The following is a 23,452-nucleotide window of genomic DNA, read 5'->3' as shown; positions in this document are numbered from 1 at the left end:
TGTTGAGACAGAGCCAAGTATTAGGCGGGAACAAAACAAACAGAGGGGGGATTGTAGCCATGCGTAACCATGTCACACAGTTTGCCTCATGATAACCTCAAGGAGTAGTATTAGCATTGCTAATTTATTCTTTTATTCGCCCAGGGTCAGTATACTTATTCCTTTGGGGGATATTTTACCTTTAGTTCCAAAGAATCCAGGCGACCCAGGGTGTCCATTCACTCCGGGAAATCCTGAGTTGCCAGGACGTCCTGGGAATCCAGGGAAGCCCATCATTCCTTGGAAGCCTCTGTCACCTGTGGAAATTAGGATAGTTAGTCACTATTATGATATCTGTAACAAAGCAGAATGGCAGTGACATTATCAGTAATACTGCACAGGTAACTGAAACATATGAAGCAGAGAAAAAAAAGTGAAATGTTTTCCCGTCATTGGTTGGCTCTATTGCGCAAACTAATAAGAATAAAATGAACTGAGAGGTCATGCTTCCCTTAGGCAGCATCATTCAAGGGTATAGCACACATTATCTTTGTTATACAGATGACACTCAGGTTTATCTATCCTCGAAGCCTGACGACACAAACCTGCAAAAGTGTGCGTTAAACGGCAGGAATGTCTTAAAGACATACAGACTTGATGACCTCTAAATTCCGATGAAACTGAGGTCATTGCACTTGGCCCTAAAAATCATGCAAACATATTGTCTAACCTAATTATCTGGGCTTCTACTAGTTGTTTGACCAGATTTTGTAATTCATTGTTATCGGGCTGTCTTAAAAACTCCCTGAACAGCCTTAAAAAAGGAATCTTGTTCACCACCACACCATGGTCATGACAAAAAAAATATTTGATGAGATCAGTACATTGCAACATTGACCGTATTTCTGATGTTCGTACAATGGTGATATGAATTCCCCAACCAGTAGGATCACTCTGTCCATCATCATAGTCAGTAAAGTCATGATCAACATCTAACACGACAACACTAAAAATGACAAATGTGGCCTTGAAAAAAACAAAAAAACAACTTCTGCAGACCCTTTCTTCCTGGCGTTCCTGGAATTCCATCTATAGTCCCTGGTCCTGGTAAACCGGGGCGTCCCCTTGTTCCTGGTAACCCAGTAGCACCAGGTCGTCCGGGAGTTCCTTTCATCCCCGCAGGCCCTGGGAAACCTGGTTCTCCTCTTTCTCCTTTCCGAGCAGGGAAACCTGCCAATAATGGAAGGAGAGACAGTGAGAAAAACAAAACACTGACAACAATCTGATATTCATATAGACACATGGAAAAATTACTGCTGGCTAATTATCTGGAAAAGCGTGCAGTCTTCCAGTGCTTACCAGATTTTAAAATTACACAAATACAACCTCAAATGAACAACAACACATTTCACTCTACACCACGTCATTATTTATTTGACAGAAAATTAAACGATACGATGATGTAGTCCAAAAGTACATCCCATGATTCAGTAGTAGTTAGCATCACCTTTAGCAACAATAACTTGATAATGTTCTGTATGATTTTATCAGTCACATCATTTTCTAATAATCTTGGCTCAGTATTCTTGATGGAGTTACTTCAGTTCATGAAGGTTTACAGAAATTAATGCACAGCTGAGCACAGATTTAAGTCAGGTTGAGGTCTAGACTTTAACTGGGCCTTTGCAGGACATTGTTTTTCTTTTTTCAGTCATTCTCATGTAAATTTGCTGCTGTGCTTGGGATCACTGTTCTGTTGCATGACCCGATTTACACCTTTATCTGTATGTCATGGTCCTGGGTTTGTGACCCAGTGTTTGTGTTTTCTGGTTTAATTTGTATTGGTTCTGTTTCCATGTCTCCCCTGTGTCGATGCTCCATCACGCATGCTAAGTTCTGTCTCCATGTTTATTCATCTGTTTCCCAGTCGTGTCTCTCGCTCCCTTGGTTCCCTGTGTTCAGTTAGTCCATGCTTTAGTGTGTGTGTCTCATGTTTCCTGTTTTATTTTGATAGTCTGTTGTCCTGTCAGTTTTGCTTCCTCCCTGTCTCGTTATGTCTGATTAGTTCCAGCTGTGTTTCCCCCTGTTTCCCATCATCTTGTTATCCTCCGTGTAATTAGTCTGCTGCCTATTGTTGCGTTACTTAGTAACGCAGTAACACAGTGTGCATACGGGAAAGTAACAGTAATCTAATTACTTTTTTGTAGTAGCAGTCCCTGACTTTTCTCGCTACTTGAAAAAAGTAATCGGATTACATCACTTTTAACGCATTACTGCCCATCTCTGATAATGACCTTTAACATTTAACATGACAACTGAGCCCTGTAGAGTCTGAGATGTACCTCTTGCGCATTTTCTCTGAGCATTGCAGGACTGATTGAGGGCGAATTTGCTGGTAGGACCGCTCCTGGGAACACTTTTTACGCAATGCTTCTTCTTTTCGCTTTTGTTTTTGTTTAATAAGTACACAATGCAACATGTTTTGTAGTTCATCTGAGGCTGTGTTTGTCTAATTTTAAGACCTGCTAAGGACCAGACTATCTTTATTATGTTCTTATAGGTACAACCTTAGAATTTAACAGGGTAATCTTTCTTTTTAACCATAACTGTATCATAATATAATAATATGTATTATTATCTTTTGTATGATGAATACACTTACCTCCAACTATCAGGTTTTAACCTAGTTTTTTTTTTTAATCTTTTAACACATGTTAAAGCAGCCTTTCAAACAGCAACAACAATGCCATCACACATTTCTTTACAATACTTCATTGCTGCGATTGGGCTGTAATTGCACCCAGATTGCAGATTTTGTTGCAGAGATATGAAAGCTCAGTGTGGCTAATTTTGATACTCACATTACAGGAGAACCAGCCGATTGGTAATCATACTGTTTCTGAGTGCAATTCCAGATGTTACGGGTTCAGAAATTGAGGATGAGAGCAAAACAATGATAGTCCAGAAGAGGTCGTTCAAACAATTGATTTTAATGAATGCACGCTGCGTGGAGAGGTGCAAACTGCAAAACAGTTGTACATCTCTACCCAAAATACACTCTAGATTGCTTTTATAACATCAGGGTATTGTAACGCCCCTTCTTGCGTTTACAAGCACATAATTTGCATGTACAGAACATTCATGTATTTTAAGAATTAAATGCAAACACAGAAGTTCCTCCTTGTGGCATACTCTTCCGAATATGGTGATGATCTAAGGCCTTTGAGGTCACCCTGGACTGGACATCCTTCCGTCACCTGTAACTAGGCAAACTCAAATACCACAAGAAGCTGAATACATTCAGGCCTTTGCTCAGCTACTATTTTGCTGTACCAATATACTCAGCATATGAGTTATGATACATATATATTTTACTCAATCATTTTAAAGTAGTTATAACTGCACCTGTAATAAACATGTTAATATTTGATTATGATAACCCCTATAATATAAATTATAACATAATGCCAGCAGCTTCAATAAACACTTTGATGAAATGATAATTAATGCAATGATAATTCCACAATTCCCTCTTTTGACATTCCAATCAGGAATGTCACCACATTTCGTGTTGTATCACTCCCTGCTCGGCTCTATGGGTTCTAAGTTCATCCTATAGATGCCCTCAACCCAGCCAGGGTTCACAACCCATTACCTTTACCAACAGTCCTTTTACACAAGGAATGATACAACAACCAGCAATGACCAACATTCCCAAAAATACAGCCAATGAACATATCACTGACATAGCCACAGCTTTCCATTGTCCAAACACAGATGTCATCCAGGACGCCAGCGGATTTTCGATACCTGAGTGCTCATGCATTGTTTTAAACAAAATCTTCAGACCCACCAGAGCTCAGGTTACTGAGCCATCTTGGGCAGTATTAATATCGATAAAAGTGCCGCACATGTCTCCGAACATGGCGCATACGCCTCCCCTCTCACGTCAAGGGTCATTTAATTTTACACTCCCATCAGCAAACTCGGACCCAATTGTTCTTCCAACCCCATCATGGCGTCCCTGGTGAGGTTAGAGAGTCTCAGCAGGTTTTAGTGAACCTAATGCGGTCAAAATTTTGATTAGGCGTTACCCAAAGAAATATACTCTCAAATCCTGCATCTATCAGATTTACCAGCTTGTACTCGTCTGGAACTCCCCTAGGCACTCCTATGGAGTCTACCCAGGTCGGTGAGTTTAGGCGAGGATCATAAACATGTGTACCCTAGGTCCCTCTTTTGGCCAAAATCTGTCTCTTATGTCTGACAGCTAAAGTTCGCGAGTTGTGTTATGGAATAGTCCTTACCTGGTTTCTAATCAGCATGAGTGGAGCTCCCAGTCGCTCTGTAGACAAACGTGGCCTGGCTAAAGCACAGGCAACATAATCAGATACATGTTGTTCTCTAGCATTTTGAGCCACCCAATCAAGCCAGAGGTTACTGTCCTTGAAACCAGTGACACGCTCGATTAAATCCTTAAGCTCCAGTCTAGAGTAATCTGTGGTCAGAAATACTCTCCCTTTTGGTTCCTGTTGCTTTTGAGCTACTGCTCTCAAAGTTAGCATCTGATCAGTCAGAATGGTGATAGAACTTTCTGCGAGCGGGTTAGACTTTGGATCAACTAAATTTACCTAAGCATATCATCGGGTGATTGCAGACCTGTACATCATACGCTCTCCAACTACTATTAGCTCCTGTACACTTAATGACGTTACACAAATCAAACGTGAATGAGCTGGTAGACCCTTTAACATAATTCAACTCTATGCCATTATTGCTGCTGAGACACTCAACACCTTTACCTGACACCTCGCGCTTTTGTCTTTTTACCGATCCCGTTTTAGCAACTACAGTCTCAGGAAGTGCTGGACTGGACTGGCCTCCGTGTTCAGACAAGGGTCTGGAGTACCCTGCAAAATATAAACAGTCAATGTATGTGGAGAGTATTTTCACAGTTTAAACATAGGTTACTCACATTTCTAACCTGATTATTTCCCAATAAAAGTGAAATCAAACATTGCATTTGATTTCACTTATGTATTATCATGTCCTGGGCTCTATCCATTATATTAACTTTATTCAATCTCAATACTCTTTATGTGTGTGAGCAACGCTTTTAGTTTTATTAAACACAGAGTAAAATACACACCATCCCCATGTCAGCCTGACTCTCCGCTAAAAAGCACACTTCAAAGTTTCTATCAGAATTTACGCCTCTTTTGGTTTCAAGCATATACATAACATGCAAAAGTTACTGTTAATGCCAGTTAGACAAGTTTCCATTATCTACAACATTTTGTTTCACCCGGCTCACCCTCACATGTTTCCTGTTCACTTATTGCATATTTATCTTTAAGACCTTTTACCTCAGTAGTTGCTAAGCAGAAACAAAGCAACCTGTGATCCACCTTTACCCTGTAAAATAAACCCCTGTCATGTTTGTGTCTATAAGCATGTTTTGCATTCATTCATTACACTCCACGCCATTCCTGCAAGTTAGGAGCCGTAAAGTTAAAAGCTGCATCAAGTCCAGGCCTTTGGCCTGGCCTATATTTAAATCATGTGTGTTTGTAAGCGTGCATGCAATTAACCTGCTATGTTCTCATCTTCCCTCAACATGTATCACCTGGACACTCTCACCAGTGAAGCTTAAAACCTGTTTGGACGGAACATCAACTCTAAACAAGCACAGTTATGCACTGTGTATAAAATGAACTCAACCTGTAAATAGAGACATCACTGTTATGACAAACATAAAATAATACTGTACAACACGTTATTAATACAGTCATCCTAAGGCAGATTATATGATAGCAATAAAAAATCTCTAAATCCCCAATCCCAACAGGTCCTGCTTTTAAATCTTACCTGACTTTCGCTTCAAGTTCTGCTTTCTTAGTACAATAATTAGGTCCTCCTAATCCCATTAAATCTGCCATATTGATTCCTTCATGTGTAAATGTCAGATTTCGAGCATCTAAAACTTTACTCAGTCTCTGTTGTGCTAATGATGTCATAGTGAACGCCTGCAAGTTCACATAAGCCACCACACTATGTTAGTTAGAACTTTTAGTGAGTGTTCTCTCCCTACATGTGCTGTTTCCTATATTATTTTGGCCACCCCTGCTGCATGCTGTGCGCATTTAGGGTGCCTTGCTTCTGTTGGACTCAACCTTATGTTAACCTACATAAGTACCTGTCTTAAGAGCGACCTCTGCACAGCTCAGACGCCAGTTGCAAGAGCTCTCTAACATTAGAATCATCATCTGTGACTTATATAGTGTTATTTCGGTACTTTATACTTCACACATTTTCAACGTTGTTTATATGGGGAGTTCCTCTTTTTATGTCTATATTTATTAATATGCCTTGTGCACTAAAGCTTCCTGTTTTTCAGTCTGGCTGAGCACTTGTTTGTGATTATAAACTGGCCTCTACAAGCCTTCATAGCAGATACACATTACAAATGCTTCATATATACAGAGAAAAACCCAATAATCTACATTTCACTATTTTATTCTTCGATTCAGATTTGGATTCTGTATTGTTCTTTATTTGTTATTATTTATATTCATATTGTTTTTGCTAGTCTTGGTTTGTTGTTGTCTGTTTGGAAGCTGACATAGTCTCTATAAATGAACTTCTTTTGGTGGAGTAGCATCAGGAGAGAAGCTCCAGAGAGGCATCTTCCATGTTAAACACTAAAATATCACATAAGAGATCTTCTCAACGTGTTGTATATTGTTAATATTTCCTTATTATTTTGTCATAAAATAAATCAACCAAATAACTTAAGCTGTGTGACAGCACCTTGCGTTTACGCCCGGCTGTGAACTGCCCTGAAGCTACTCCTCAATCTACTCAATTCTACACCCCCTTTTACCCCATTTAATTTCTCAATCTTAGTTTAAACTATTCCTGACCTTCTCCTTCTCTCGTCTGATCATCTCAAGTACGTCCTGTACCAAATTTGCTTCCTCTTTTCAAGTCCCACATTTAATTTCAAGCTCTAAACTCAGAGCTGAAGTTCCCCTTTTCTAATTCTGTATGTTCTACAAGAGAGCAAGTCGGTAAACAAGTTTATCATCACAAAGGTTGTTAGGTACAGGTCACATAGACATTTGCTTATTACCCCTAAAACAGCAGATTTCATGTAGCTATTCGCATATATTAACACCCCCCTTTTTGTGACACATCTCATGTGTTACAAAATCAAAATCCTTCACTCAGGTTTGGGAATTAAAGCAAAAGTTTACTCCTATCGCATTATGTATAAATGCTCCAGAACTTCAAACCTGTGTGTTACCCAGAACATCACCTGTTATACTCACCTTCTCCACTTATCATCCAACCTGTGTTATAAAACAAAACTTAAAACAGAACAATTATCAGTCATGTGTTCAACCTGAGTCCAGTCTTTTATCAGGGTCCCGTCGGTCCAACCTATGGTCTGCCTGGTCCGTCCATTCACCTGTCCATTCCCACACATTCACTCACACGCATCAACATCCGGTAGTGGTAAACGTCCACACAAATAATCACATTTTCCACTCTCTGAAAACTCAGTTTATTTATATAATCATTTATTTTCTTTTTAGTTGTGTCTAGGAAAATATTTCTTGATACTTTTGGACTGGATTGGCTCGCTGCAATCCTTTTAGACAGGGACTCACAATCTGATCAGATCCCCACACGTGGCCTCTTTCCTTCGCCCATTGTAATCAGAAAAAGGTCACCTTATTTTTTGTTTTCCTGAGAGTATTGTCGGCGCCGTTATCCATTGTTTTCTTTTGCAGGCCTGCTTAGAACAAAAATGAGAAAAAAAGAGAGCTGAGTATTAGCTCATCAAAGTACCAAACAAAATCACCTGACAGGTTTTTCTTTATAAGTGCACTGTTACAAAACCCCTTAAACATGTCCATGTTTATTAAAACTCCCTCTTTAAAAATAAAACAACAACCTCAAATATCTTCAACAATCTTAAATTTCACCCATAGAACACACCCAAAACGTAAAGAGCTACACCGTTTCGTACACAATATCCCCCTTTAAGCATTTTACCAAACTCACATTCATCCTTAACATATAAGCACGTTCTCACAATATGTCAACACTAATTTAAAACCTCTTAACCAATTTTGCACCTCTGAACAATCTACCCCTCCTTTAAGGCCTCAATCACACACACACAGCCAGCTCCTCTGTCGACATTCACACGAGCTCTCAAACTTTTTGCATACTCAGCCATAACTCAACAATTTAACTTGTCAAGAGAAATACTTTTTAAACCTCCTGCCATTATTCAACTATTTCCATTTACTTTCTATACTAATCTCTTGTTTTAATCACTCAGTGCAAAAGCACTGCTAAGTCACTCTTTTTAACCTGCTTTAATCACCTTTTTTTTTTTTTTTTGCATACCTTATTTAATTACATATGTTTTTATTCTTAGCCAGGTTTTAATCGCATTAATCTTCATGAGCTTATCTTTATAAGGTTAGTGCATTTTCTGTTTGTATGTGTAATTTCATCAATGTGTCTTTGTGATCCCTGTGATCTTGTAAATGTTTTTTCGCAATGTTTCCGACTCCTCCTGACAGGATGTGTTTGGCTCACCACTGGTCATTATTAACGACCTTTCCCCCTATGCCTTTGCGCAGCGGCTTTACCTTTTAGTCCCATCTCCTCCAGTGACACCAGGCTCACTTAGGGACCTAGCGAGCAATCGTGACTGTGCCTGCCTTAGGTTGTCCCAGGGTTTCGAGGTGGGATCTTACCCGTCATGGGCTATCCAGCCTTCCATGCTCACCTGATACGGGGGCCGCTGGGCAAGGGTGTTACCAGATCTAGGGGACACACTGGTTCTGTAAATTAAAGGAGTGTAAACTGCGTTCTGTATTTCATGTGTGTATTAACTTTCCAACAACAATTTCACCTGTAACAGTTTGTGTACATGCGTTTTCAATTCATTAATGTAATTATCAGTTCATGTATTTATTTCTCTCGGTATGTCCTTTTTCTAAAACCTGTAATTAATGTCTTTTTATTACTTTTACTTAAACATGCACTCGCTTCATCTTCTCAGAATTTTAACTCGTCTGTCTATGTGGTTTTACTAAGTCTTGATCTAAAATAATACACCCTCTTCTCACACACTTTTAAGTATACTAATTTTGCATTTATCAGTTTTTTCTTCATTCACACAATCCTTTCATAATCGTCTCACACACACTGCCTTTTCTCTCAGACTTCCACTTTTTCACTCATTCTCCTATAAATCTCCCTAGTGTTATTAGTATTTATTTACTATTTGATACAGAACTTCCCCCCGTGCAGATCAGTCAAAATACGCTTCCCTAAGAGTATTCTACATGCATGCTATAATAAATCAGCAAATTCAGCAAATTTAATCACAACACTTCAACCCTCTAACCATCCTCACCGCACACACATAACTGGAAAACTAAAACCCCACAGTCTTTATTGCTAAAACTCTCTCCTCTCTACTCTGGGTGTACCCTTGTCACCGTGAGCTTCCCTTTTATGGGCATGCATTTCCTGTCCCAGACACACACACGGTTTCCTGTTTCTACAGCTTCTGCAGAGACTTCCTTTTAATTTCAGTCTACAAATAATCAGTAATTCTACTAAATATGCCTTCATTTCACTCACACACATTTTAATAGCGCTCTTTCACACACCAGGACAACTAACACTTCTCCACACACATCACCATTCTTTAGGTCAGTTTTGTAGCATCAGTCACACAATCATTTCTTGAGTGGGTGTACTAAGTGCATATACTTATGTGTTTTTAAACAGAAAAATAAACTCAACCTCTCATAACATCACTCAAGGTCAAATGTCTTCATAGACCCAAAAGTAAGCATATTATTTCCCTATTCAAAAGTCAAACCGTTACTCACAGTAATTTTTAATCTCACAGCCTTTGTGTTTTGAGTCATGATCAGTGGCCCCTATTTCACAGCAAACACGCACCTCTGTTTCAACCAGCCCTGTCTGACCATCCGTTATTGGAGTCAACACAAGACTAAACGTAAAGCCAGTCATATCTCTGCTATCTTCTTCCAAAACTCCATGGTCTGTTTCCTCCATGGAGTGTACAGGTTACATTACAAAACTACATTTGAAAGCCACTCGCACACATGCAAAATGAGACAGACATGTATCATAAAGTAGTCATCGTATTTAACAACTGTAATGCCAACAAAGTAGAAATAAAAGCAATTCTTCCCTTAAAACACCAATATACGTCGTCCTTCACCCAGGCTCTGCAGTCAGTCATTAGCCACTCATTAGTAAACAGGAAATGTCACTCTAAATAAGTCACAGGCATCTCATTTACATAGACACAGACACACTCTCAAAATAACCAGCCTGCTGCAGTGCCCGTGGCAGACAGAGCCTATATACAAACCTAGAAATTATAACACAGAGACGTCTGATAAATTAAATAATATTTACAAGGCCTTAAATTGCACAACCTACATAATTTAGACAAAATTTGAATTAACCCTCCAAGGGAAAAACTCTAAGTTTTTGATCATCAATGACAGTCTCAGTTCCAAACTGTATCTGCTCTAATCCCTAAATATCCTAAGTAAATTTAAAAGCGTCCAACGCCCAAGCTCCAAGCTTTATCGCCCAAAAAAAGTGCAAACACCGTTCCAAACGGTCAACTGATCCAATCAGTAGCTATTTTGGACCGTCCCCAGTTGTCCACGATTGCCAATCGAACTATCCCGTCCAACGGAAGATCTTGATCGTCACCAAGAAATTTGGAGCGTCACCTCCGAACAATGCACTTTCTTAGAACTTCCCACAGTTCCGTTCTATAGAAATTTACATCTATTTTAAAGACACCCTATGAAACCACCAAACCAACTTTATTGATGTCCAAGCCCAGCTTTATATTCAATTATAGCTGTATGACCATATACAGATTTCAAATGACCTATATCCTAAATTCAGTAGTCCAACTACTTTTAACTTGTCCTTTTCCTATTTCCGTTACTTTTACCTATTCCTATTTAGTAGTCCAACTACTTTAAATTCTCTTTCCTTAGCAGTCCAACTGCATTTCCTTTAATCAGTACTGTCACTTAACGTTACATTATCATTACTTCAACTTCAATTCTCATGAGATTTTCACCAAAATCAAAACAGACCTTTACCAGTAATTTTCAGTGAGTAGACTTTCAATTTGTTTTCAGATCCAATTCAGCACTGTTTGGAAATAATTCAACAGGTAGTGCCTTACCTTTAAATAAGCCGGCTTATGTCCACTCACTTCGACCACTGACTCGTGTCTGCCTGTTTGAGCACCTTGGACACTCTCAGTCTCATTCTCCAACTTTCTCCCTCAACCCCGGCCAATGCACCAAATGTTACGGGTTCAGAAATTGAGGATGAGAGCAAAACAATGATAGTCCAGAAGAGGTCGTTCAAACAATTGATTTTAATGAATGCACGCTGCGTGGAGAGGTGCAAACTGCAAAACAGTTGTACATCTCTACCCAAAATACACTCTAGATTGCTTTTATAACATCAGGGTATTGTAACGCCCCCTCTTGCGTTTACAAGCACATAATTTGCATGTACAGAACATTCATGTATTTTAAGAATTAAATGCAAACACAGAAGTTCCTCCTTGTGGCATACTCTTCCGAATATGGTGATGATCTAAGGCCTTTGAGGTCACCCTGGACTGGACATCCTTCCGTCACCTGTAACTAGGCAAACTCAAATACCACAAGAAGCTGAATACATTCAGGCCTTTGCTCAGCTACTATTTTGCTGTACCAATATACTCAGCATATGAGTTATGATACATATATATTTTACTCAATCATTTTAAAGTAGTTATAACTGCACCTGTAATAAACATGTTAATATTTGATTATGATAACCCCTATAATATAAATTATAACATAATGCCAGCAGCTTCAATAAACACTTTGATGAAATGATAATTAATGCAATGATAATTCCACACAGACTAGCAAGGTTAAGCCATCTAAAGCACACTAACTGCTACTGTTTACATTCTTAGAAAATGAACCCATTTTCAGCACATCTGTGCTGCAAAGTTGCAGCTTATCACTTTTTGATCAATGCAAGGATGTGCTGAAAATAAGAAGTCCTTTTAAGAGTGTAAAATAAAAAGCTTCTAGCTTTGAGTTAAACAGCGTTTGCCCCCAAATCTTCAATTTTCACACAAACCTGTTACAGTTAATTCATCAAACACATCTGGAACTGATTAGACAGAAACACTTAGTTCACAATGAGGTTAGTCATTTCTGCAAGTAAGAACAGCAAACAGTGGCTTTCACATTTCCTGCGGAAATGCTTTATTTACAGAACTGTTACAAAATATCCATCTGGTTCAGTCTTTCTGTGGGGTGTGATGATGTCATTTCCTTCTAGCATCATAGTTTTATGTACTTAATAGTTACTGATGCAAACACAGTCACATGGCACGATTTTGATGAAGCACCTCATCAAACATAGGCAAAAGTCATCCTTCTCTTAGATAATGAGGTAACACTATATTTGGAGGAGGTAAACTGCTCCACCCCCTCCCAAAAGACAAAAATAAATAAAAAGCAAAAATAAAATAAAGTTAATTAATTAATTAATATGCGATTCAATTAATCAAAAATAATTTGAAAATAATAAATAATATAGGCATTGATGTTTTATTTTGCCTCGTAGTCATTCACCTTCATATTAATTTGCCCATTTATTTCCTTTACCATCTTTTTTTTCCAGAGAAGTGGTGTTACACCCCATACGAGACTCCACGACTGCACTGTGGAGATGGACATTTGTGTGCAGCGCAGATGAGAAATGAAGGCAGCAGTTCAAGTGTTTGTTCTAATACACCAACAGCAAGAGGATGGAGGAAATGCAAGCCAAGGGTGGCGCGGCTGGGAGGGAGGAGAGATGGACAACGGGACGAGGGAAAGAGTGTCTCACCTGGGCAGCCTATAACGAGTGACCCAACACCAACAAAAAAAGGACGGAGGGATGAGAGGATGGATGGAGATGATGATGGTGGTGGTGGTGTTGGGAAAAAGGATGAAAGTGACAAGGAGGAAGAACATGGAAAAATACAATACAAAAAAAAGAGGGAGAAGACATTCTCGTGGGTGATGCAGTGTTTGATAAACAACAACACGATTCAAACGGGCAACTGTGATGATGGATGACTGTGAAAGAACGATGTGAAAAAAGAGGAATGAACCAGAGCTGGTGCAGGGATGAGAGGTGAAGGATTTCAGTAGAGATCAAAACAAAGTCATATTTCACCTTCTTTTGCAATAATTCACACTAAGAATCTCAGAAAAGGTACAAATTCGAGTGTAAAATGTGCAAAAAATATAACAAAACCCCCAAATCATTTTTTTCTCTCACCTGGTGGTCCTCTCAGACCCTTGCTACCATCAGGGCCAGGTGGACCAGGAATGCCACCATCTGGGTCACCTGGAAGCCCAGAAGGGCCAGGATTACCAGGAGTACCGTCAACTCCGCGTTCTCCTTTTCGACCAGGATCACCAGGACGTCCATCAAACCCTTCAAGAACAGACTTTGTTTACAAAGTGTTGCTTGCAGAAGCATTTGAATGCTAAATCAGCTGACATTTGTTATTTCAGGACACCTGTCGAATACTATGTTTTTATTTGGTTTTATTAAAATAGGTAACTGACTTAAATCCTGCTACCCACCAGGAATTCCGGGTCCTCCAGGTGTTCCCGGCTGGCCCTTGTCTCCAGGAATTCCTGGTAAACCGTTCTGACCAGGAAATCCAGGTGTAGCTCCTAGCAACTCTCCAGGCTGGCCCTTGGCTCCAGGACAGCCTGGGACACCGTCCTTACCCCTGGGCCCCTCAAAACTCTGCCCTGGGATACCTGGAATACCAGGATCCCCTCTGGGTCCAGTGAAACCTGCAGGGAATGACATCCCGAGTAACGCATTAAAATGCACAACAGTGAAGTTGGAAGCACCCTCTCTATCACTCTCTCTGTGACAGGAAGTTGTAACCAACCAAGGTGGAACGTGAGACAGAAAACCACCAAAGATCAAGGTTAAAGATTAAATATCGATAGACTGAATGTGGGGGAAATTCAGAATTTTTGATTTCAGATGAAGTTCTGGGTGCACTCTGAATGTAAGCAGTTTATGTGAACAGATTCTTTGACAATTTGTCCCAGTTAATCAGTCTGCTATCACAAACAGATTGCATGTAATTACCACTTGATCCTGTTTAATCACAAAGTGATAGCAGACTGACTGTCTTTTTGCCATTTTAACGCCATTTAACTTGCTTTGAAGACATCACCTGCCCATGCGCATGGTTATAGGCCATGGTTGTAGACGTGGCCCCTGCAACGCGAACATTTCAAGATCGCCACAATTAATTACTTTTTAACATGTTTATTGACATGTTTTAAACATGTCATTTTGTTTATGGCACAGCCTCCAGTAACTGCCTAATCATAAATGCAGCACTAGAAGCAAAAGAAAAAACCTGTCAGGAGCTGGGTCTGTGACTAGGGATGGGTATCGAAAACCGGTTCTTGTTGAGAACCGGTTCCCACTGTTTCAATTCTTGGAATTGTTTGCTATTTTTGCAAACGATTCCCTTATCGATTCCCGTCGCCCCGAATGATGTCACCACGTTGCCGAGCGTCATTTACCTGGCAGGAAACATGGCGGCTCAAACGCTAAAAGGTTTGGTCATACTTTACGAGAACGGATGACAACAGGGCAACTTGCAATACTTGCAAAGTAGATATTTCATTTAAGGGAGGAAACACTACGAATATGCAAAAGCATTTGCTCACAAAACACGCGATAACCTCAAATGAATGTCGTGTTTTTAATTCCGCTCCGGGCTCGTGAATCTCAACCCAGCAGCAGCGGTAACGTTTGCACGTCCTCTCCCGTTAATGCGGCAGGTAAATAATCAACTAACAGTGCATATTATGTTAGCGCGATCTGCCTTATTACAAAACCTGCCATTACTGCGCTGCATTTAGGTGACCATGATGAGAGAGACAGAGTCTGGCTGGCGCTCGCTGGCATTGTCGCTGCAGTCTACCGGTAGCGTCTCCTTTCAGGCCAGGATAGACGAATGTCACCGAGCAGTGACTTGCACCTATTTGCCACAGCAGATGCCCTCCATTTTCGGTAAGTAAATGTGTTTAATTGTAGGCAGGGACATTACTGGATATTCTTGTGTGATTGCTACAGAATAATTTATGTTATACTTTGTTATTGCTACAGAAGAATATTTATTTTATTATTTTACATTTACAATTTTTTTCCCCGGGGACCCTGTGACACCCCATTGAAGAGCCATAGGCTGGATCTCTTAAGGATCTCTTAAGATCTCACTGTTGGGTTTGTAAGGCCATGTTACTCCTAAATTTCTATCTTGTTCAAAGAGAAGATATAAAACAAAGTTCTAAGCTATTGGACCTTAGTGTTCTCCTTTTTTTAAAAAAAGAATCGATAAGAGATTCAATAAAGAATCGAATTGTTAAACAGAATCGAAAATGGAATCGGAATCATGAAAATCTTATCAATACCCATTCTATCTGTGACCCAGTGTTTTGAGTTTATTTTGTATTTTTGATTTTATAATGTTAAGATTGAGATAATATTAAGTTCTGGTGTTATTATTTAGTTAGGGTTTAGTTGAGTTTTATTCTAGTTTTTGTTCCATCAATGTCTCCTGATTTATGAGTCGTTTCCTGTCCTCTGTGTAGTCGGTCTCGTCCTCTGTGTTTTTACTTTCATTTATGCCAGTGCATTAGTCTCTCCCTTCTGATCCATGTTCTAATTGTCACCCTTGTGCTGTCGTGTCTATGCTCCATTATGTTTCCGGCTTTATTTTGTAAGTCTTGTTTCCATGTTCAGCGTGTTTAGTTTTGCTTCCCCTGTGGCGTCATATTTATTTGTTTCAGCTGTGTTTCCCCAGGTGTTTCAACTTCCATCATTACCCTTCTGTCTATTTAAGTCGCCCATCTTCCTCTGTTGAGTGTCGGGCTGTTTGGTTGTCTTCATGTCAAAATTTCCAACCGTCCGGGTTCATGTTCATGCTCATACTCATTTTCATTTCATGTTTTGATTATTTCACAGTTACATTTTTGCATGTTCCCATTCAGCTTCATGTCCTTGCCTCGTTCTTCTATTTTTTTGTATCTTGTGTCTGCTTTTGGGTCCAATTCATAAACACACCAGCTATCCCTGCCATGACACTACCTCTGTGTAATAGCATTATAAGAAGGCTTAAATCAGCGATTAGAGGATAATTAAATGAATTACACAATTCAATTCACATTACAATAAAAAAAACTTTGAGTTTCATTTGTAATTATTTGACTTTTGCATGTTATGTCTTATTGCAGTCTGGATCGCAATGAGTACAGAGAAACCCCACCACGCAATTTTACCTTCAGGTCCACGCACGCCTCCGGTGCCGGGGTCTCCTCTTTCTCCTTTGGGGCCATCAAACCCTGGACGTCCAGAGGGCCCTTGCAGCCCTGCTTTACCTTTAGGACCTGGCAAGGAGGCACAAGTTGATGTCTTATTTTTAGCGGATTCTGATGATTTGTTTCCCCAGTTTGTAAGCAATAGTCACAACAACATTACAAGTAGTAATACAGACAAAGTTGTTTCATAAAATTATTAATGAACATATTCATCTTATTTCTGTAAACACTGATTGAGAATCTTAATAGATCAACTACAAAACCTAGAGCCACAAAGTAAAATCATGCAATTTGCACCTGTATCTAAACATGAACAATGTGAAAGTGCATGCAAAGAGGACCTATTATGCTTTTCTCCATTTCCTGTTGTTCCATTGGTAGATTGGTGCATTAAACATGGGCAAAGTTTGAAATGTTGAGGTCAACTTGTGTAAAAGTAAACTACACTAATCTATTCTTGGATCCGTGATGTCATAGAGAGGGATAGGCAGCCAATCAGAGAACATATGGTGTAAAGGTGTGTGTGTGTATGTTTGTGCCTAACTGTGATCGTCATAGAGTTTAAGGCTTTAAGGCTGTAAAATCACCATAAGACATCTGTTAAATCGTACCTGGTTGCCCAGGGGAACTGGAATCGCCTGGGTCTCCGGCCTCACCCGTAAATACGCAAGGCAGAGTTTGTCCTGGTAGCAGTCATACACAGGTTAGCATTCAGACCTCAAGCACTTGGATACACATTTAGAGTGAACACTTGGACACATAATAGCACATCTAAAAATGTATACCTATTTATATATAAACACAGTTTTAGAGTTGTGTATTCTTTTCAACTAATCAAATCAGGGCAAAGAGTTGAATTAGCACAATGTAGCACATGTTAATAAATACAAACAAAATCTTCAGTATAGTGAAACATCAACTTTAACACCATTTTAGACATATGTGATAATGTATTATTATAAATAACTGCAATATAAACACAGTGACACAGTAAAATGTTGGATAATTATATTCAGTAATTGTTTTGTTGAGGTGCCGATTGTCTATCGCATCCACTCACGCCAACAGAGACTTTTTGTGCAGGGAGTTAGAAGCAAATTCATTATATTAAGAAGGTAATGGGAATTAGAAATCCAGTGCGGGTTTTGTGTTTCATTTCATTCATTCATTAAAAGCATTTAGCAGAGGCATGGCTTGAAAACATGCGCAAGATTTCAGCAGGTTTGATTGGAAGCCGAGCGCGTATAAACAGCCCTGAAGCTCGACAGTCAATCATCGACTGACTGGGCCTGAGTGGAAACCCTGAAGACGCAGGGAGCGAGAAGCTTCCATCGGCCTCGTCATGAACAAATGATTGACAGTTAGCCAGTTGTTACCAGAGCGCACTATGTTTCCCATGATTAAAGGAGACTGGGGCTTTTTCTAGAAAGACTTCCCTTATGAAACATTTATAAGCTGTAATAAGACCTCAAACAATAGTCTGAGCTCCCAGACTGTGAAAAATATCTTTGACACAATGCTTTTTGACAGAGCTGCAGAAACACTGGAGTTTCTTAGGTGTTTACCAACCGTCTACTAATATTACAAGGGCAGAATGATAAAAAAGGATAAACATGGGCTATTTAGGAAAATGCATAACCTGGCAACCCAAAGCTGATGAATGGCTTACATCCAGGCTATCACATCATTAACCCTCTGAGATCTAAGTCATCATCTGTGCCAAACCTAAGCCTCACTATAACCCCAAGCAATCAGAATCATTCTTTTATGCCCAAATCTTGGCAATTAGGGAACAAAGACAACAACTTTTGTTTAACCAGATTATAAGCTTAGGTTTGGATTATGATCACAAGCTATTTTGTCTCCCTAAATATACTGAGTAATTTTTCCCTTTTCTATCTTCGAGGTCCTACAGGCTTGACTAAAGCAAAACCCATCGTTATATTTTTAATGGTCATCATTGATACGATGTCTTCTTTTCTCTCTATTTTAGCTTTATGAATTATGACATTTACAGTCCTTTACACACTATTACAATAACTTTGGACCCAACTGTTCGTGGGAGGTTTACTGGCCTAAAAAGTTTCTCTAGTTTTTAAAAGTCATACAATTGAAGCATCATTCATTGAATGTGGAATGCTCTTTTTCTGAAACCCATCAGACAGACCAAACAGGTTGCTTCCATTGTAAACAGCAGCAGCATATTCATCCACCAGCTGCTCGTCTGCCTGAAACTAACTCTAGATGTTCTGTCGAAGGCTCGCTAGCCTGGCTGGTGGATAAAAGAATCAGTTACCCACCCTGTCCCTCTTGGGCGTCATTAAGCCCTTCACAGATGCTTTCACCTGGATAGATACACATGCACAAAGGAGGTCAGAGAGACGAGGGGATGGATGGATGGGGGAGATAAAGACAGGTAGAGAGAGAGGGAGAGGCAGAAGGTGGCAGCATACAAAGCCAGTTAGGTTGATTTGCATGCTCCAATAAAGCCATTGAGTTGGGTTTTCATCACAACAGGTATCAGCAAATCAGCAATAAGTTCATTCAGTTCAGGCAAAAACAGGTTATTGCCGTCAACATGAGAGGAGAGAGAAGAAGGAGGGGCATCAGTGTGCCAGCGATGCATCCCAACACTTCGTTCTCTCCTAACTCCTGCCAGCGACAATAACCTTCATATTAAAAGCAAAAATTAATCAGTCGTCATGGTATGAAAGCACACATTCATACTGAAGATGAGTGGCCAGCTGCTGCCAAAAGGTTTGTGTCATTTAGTCTCAGGAAGATGCGAGCGTCTGCTGCCGCCATCATTTTATATTCATTGTGGCTGTAGTGAAAAACTGAAAAGTGTAGCTAGAAGCTGACTGTTGATAAGCTAATATAAGATTAGTAAAAAAAAAAACACATTTGCAAAAGTAAATACACACAAAAACGATGTTTTGGTTTGGTTACATAAATTTAGTTTAGCAGCAGATTTTTGGGTAAAAAGCCAGACATGGCAAACATCAAACTTCTCACCTGTTCTGAGACTAAACAAACACAGTCGTTTTAGCTTAATCAGCAAATACATCATCATCATTAAGCATCAATCATTCCATTAAGGAAGCAGTTTATAGATTGTTGTCTGCAGGTGAAGTGTGTAAGTACATTAATGGAGACCGTTAATCATTTCGTTAATCGTTTGCTGCTGCAGCCGAGGAAACACGGAGAGCAGGAAGCTGCTGTGGAAGAGGAAATCTAACAAGAGCCACAAGCTCTGTTCAAGTCCTGGACAGGCTGCCTCACAGAGGTCTTATAATGATCTAGCATGTGAGGATGATAACTGTTGTATGCTGAGGATGGACGGTGATGGGATGAGGTGGTGTGGATATCGCCCTGTGGAAGAAGACTGCATGACACACATTCACATATTTTATATCATTCTCTGTCTCACGGACACACACTAAAACACCATTATTTACCTTTCTCTCCAGGTGAACCAGGTGGCCCTGGCAAACCAGGTATACCAGGTTCTCCAGGGTCTCCACGCAAGCCGGGTGCTCCATCATAGCCAATGCCCGGCTCACCAGGGCCTCCAGGACGTCCCTTAGAACCTGGAAACCCTTGGAATCCTTTTTCTCCCCTTGAGCCGATGCCTGCATCACCCTAGAGAGGAGAGGAGAGGAGAGGAGAGGAAAGGAAAGGAAAGGAAAGGAAGGAAAGGAAAGAAATGGAAGAGGGAAAGGAAAATAAGGAAACAGGAAAAAGGATAGGCCATTAAAGGAAAGAGAAAGACAAGAAGAAGGGGAAAAGGAAAGGAAAGAAAGCAAAAAAGGGAAAGCAAAGGAGGTGAGTGGTAGATGATATGAGTAAAATGAAAGAAGGATAATGAAAAAGCAGGAGAGAAAACAGAAGACAAAAGAAAATAAAAAGAAGAAAAAGAGAAAAAGGAAGGAAAGAGATGATAAAATACAAAATAAAAGGGGGAAGAAAGGGGATGAACAGAAAGGCACAGAAATTATACAGGAGAAGAAAGGAAATAAGGGAATGAGATGAAAAGACAGGAAAGAAGCAAGAGACGAAAAACAAAAGAAGTAGAAAGGGAAAAAAAGAAAATGAAAGGACAGAAAATATATGAGAGGAAAGAGGAAATGAGTTTACAATGATCCTCATTTGGACGTCTTTTTTAAAAACGTATTAAATTAAAATCTTTCTGAAGATGAATTAATATGTAAACTGTATTTCGAAGGACTCACTGGGGGTCCGGGAAATCCAGGGAAGCCAGGCAGTCCGTCTCTTCCAGGACTTCCTGTTTCACCTGTAGGTCCTCTGGGTCCAGGATCTCCTATGACTCCCTTCAACCCCAGATTTAGGGTGGGGTAATATGGAGTCCCCTTCTCTCCCTTACGCCCGGGGAAGCCCCGCTGACCAGGAGGACCCTGCAGAGTTACAGAAATTTGAAACTTCAGAAACTGGTATGCATGCATTTATATTACTTATCATTATGATTAATACGATGATGACGATGATGATTATTATTATTAATAACTCCCATTCAAGTCATATCAAGGGCAGAGTTTTGCTTACACCAGGTCCTGGAAGACCACTGAAGCCTAGTGCACCGGGGTCTCCAAGAAAACCCTTCACTCCAGGCAGTCCAGGACTGCCATTGGTTCCTGGACGTCCAGGTGGTCCAACTAACCTCGAGAAGTCTCCTCCAGAACATCTGCAGTCACCAGGGTCACCTGCAGGATGGATTGTAGCGCTTTTGCTTTGATTTCCAGTAGTTGTGTTTTAGTTTCCTTGGATACCGATGCTTCGTATTTGTATTTTGCAGCTTGCTTTTCATTTATTACATCTGCTCCTGTGTGGGTAAACTCCTCACTCACCTCTTCACTTCTCGACAACAATTTTGACTCATTTTGAAAAACGCTATGATTTAAATATATTTTTGCAAGAAACAGATCATTTCATATCATGAAGTCTGCATATCTGTGTACCTCTAAACCCTTTGGCACCAATGTTTCCTGGCAATCCTGTGGGACCAGGCAGCCCGGGGTCTCCAGGGGGAGCAGTTGGTAGTCCTTCAGAGTCACCTGCAAACACAAACACACACGCAAAGCTACACCCATTAGAGGTTACACCAACCGCAAAGTAGCTTTAAAAGTCAGAAATTGTTACTTTAAGATTTTACACAAACACTTTATACTTGTTTAAGTTTCTTGAACTGATTTATTGCTTCTCCTTTTGAAACCATGCTTTCAATAACCGGAAAATAGTTACTCAAGCCAGCAGAGCGGAAGTGCGGCTTGAAGCCACAGTTTAAAATCAGGTTAGTTTGCTTTGTTTGGTTTCCAGATTTGACAAAAGATTTAAGCTGCTGTTGCAAGATGAGAGGCTTATTTTTTGTCATCTTAAAATGCAAAACAACATGAACCGTTTCAGTGATTTTACATCGACCGTCATGTCTAAGAGCTACTCACCAGAAGCAGCATGCACAGCCTGTTGCAGTTCGGAGCCTTACCCCGGCAAAGAAAATACCCAAACACAGTCATCTTCCATGCAAGTGAAATCATCTTATAACCACCTTCGGATGTTTTTACAATGATTTCCTTCCAGTATGTCACACAGACTGGTTCTTCCTGTGTTTCCATGTGTTTGTTTTAGAAATAAACAGTCATTAAAAAAATCTTTTGCTGGCAAGCGTTAATGTCCACGTGAGATCTGTGAATTACGTTCACAGCAGGCGACACCTTGTCACCAGAGATGAGAGAAGCAGCTTGGATCAGCAGAGAGAGCCTCTCATATCCAAGACTGAAGCTGGCTACACTCTATACTAACAACCGCTCCCTCCACAGCACAGAAGTGATTAAAATAAAGCATTGTGGCAGCTAGATGCTGCCTGTGAAAGTTGAGTCTGCGGTTTTGAATTTCACTTGGGTGATTGTTGCTGGCGAGTTTCAAAGAAATATGGCTGCCTTTGGGATACCTGTAGGACTGACCTGTATCAGGATAGATGTAGCAGGGGTCAGCGTTTGTGCCTTGGAGGACAGCAAAGTCAGTCAGCTGTTATATTTGAAAGTGTTTCTATTTCTTGTCTTTCACTTCTACAGAGTAGTTGAATTTTATTGTGTTTAAAATGTAAAAACCTATTTTTTATATACTGAAAAATATTTAGCTTCAATCCCCGTAACCCCAACAGTAACAGAAACTGAGCACGACTTACACAACAGTCAAAGCTCAAACATGTATAAGAAAATTAGGAGGAAAATAAAAATAAAGCTGTACTTTAAAATATTCGGTTTCTGCTTCTGCTTGCCTGAGAGGGAAGGACCACAGAGCTTTATCTGCTGTTTTTGTGTAAATGTACCTGGAGGGCCTTGAGGTCCAGGAAGGCCACTGGGTCCTGGGCCCCCAGGGAGTCCTGGGAAACCTTCAAAACCAGTGGGTGGTAAGCCGGGGTCACCCACTTCTCCTTTTACACCTTTGGGCCCAGGAGGACCTTGAAGACCTGTGTGCACAGACAGCTTCTGTTGTCTAAAGATCATTACTGATGGTGGTTAATCCTCCATGATCAGTGTGAATTTGTGTGTATTACCTGGACCAAAACGATCAGGTCCTGGTTGGCCGGGAGGTCCTGGAAAGCCTGGAGGTCCCTGGTCACCCCGGGGTCCTGGAAAGCCACGTAAACCCGAGTCCCCTGGAGGTCCTGCAACCAATCAGAGAAGAGGTGGTTAAAGGGCAGGTGGTTCACAGGAACACGTGTAAAAAAACACAAGGTGTTCATGTTACCTTGAATAGCATAACCCCCATTAACATAAGAGCTAGGTCCTGGGGGTCCGGGGTCTCCCTGGTCTCCCTACAAGATGTACCCAAAAAACAGGTTAGAGCAGAAATATTGATGGTATCATCTCTCTAAATCTTTAACCAACATATAGATAAGTAACCATTTTTAGTTAGCTAACCATAAAACCCAG

The 23,452-nt window shown here is 40.2% G+C and overlaps 1 pseudogene; it reads right to left on the bottom strand.

Annotated features, from left to right (window-relative positions):
- Window positions 1–23,452, bottom strand: part of LOC134623005 (collagen alpha-6(IV) chain-like) — a 42,940-nt pseudogene that overhangs the window by 8,394 nt on the left and 11,094 nt on the right.

Source organism: Pelmatolapia mariae, linkage group LG3_W (assembly GCF_036321145.2).
Source record: "Pelmatolapia mariae isolate MD_Pm_ZW linkage group LG3_W, Pm_UMD_F_2, whole genome shotgun sequence".
NCBI classification, from domain to species: domain Eukaryota; kingdom Metazoa; phylum Chordata; class Actinopteri; order Cichliformes; family Cichlidae; genus Pelmatolapia; species Pelmatolapia mariae.
This window is presented reverse-complemented; position numbering and strand designations above follow the sequence as displayed.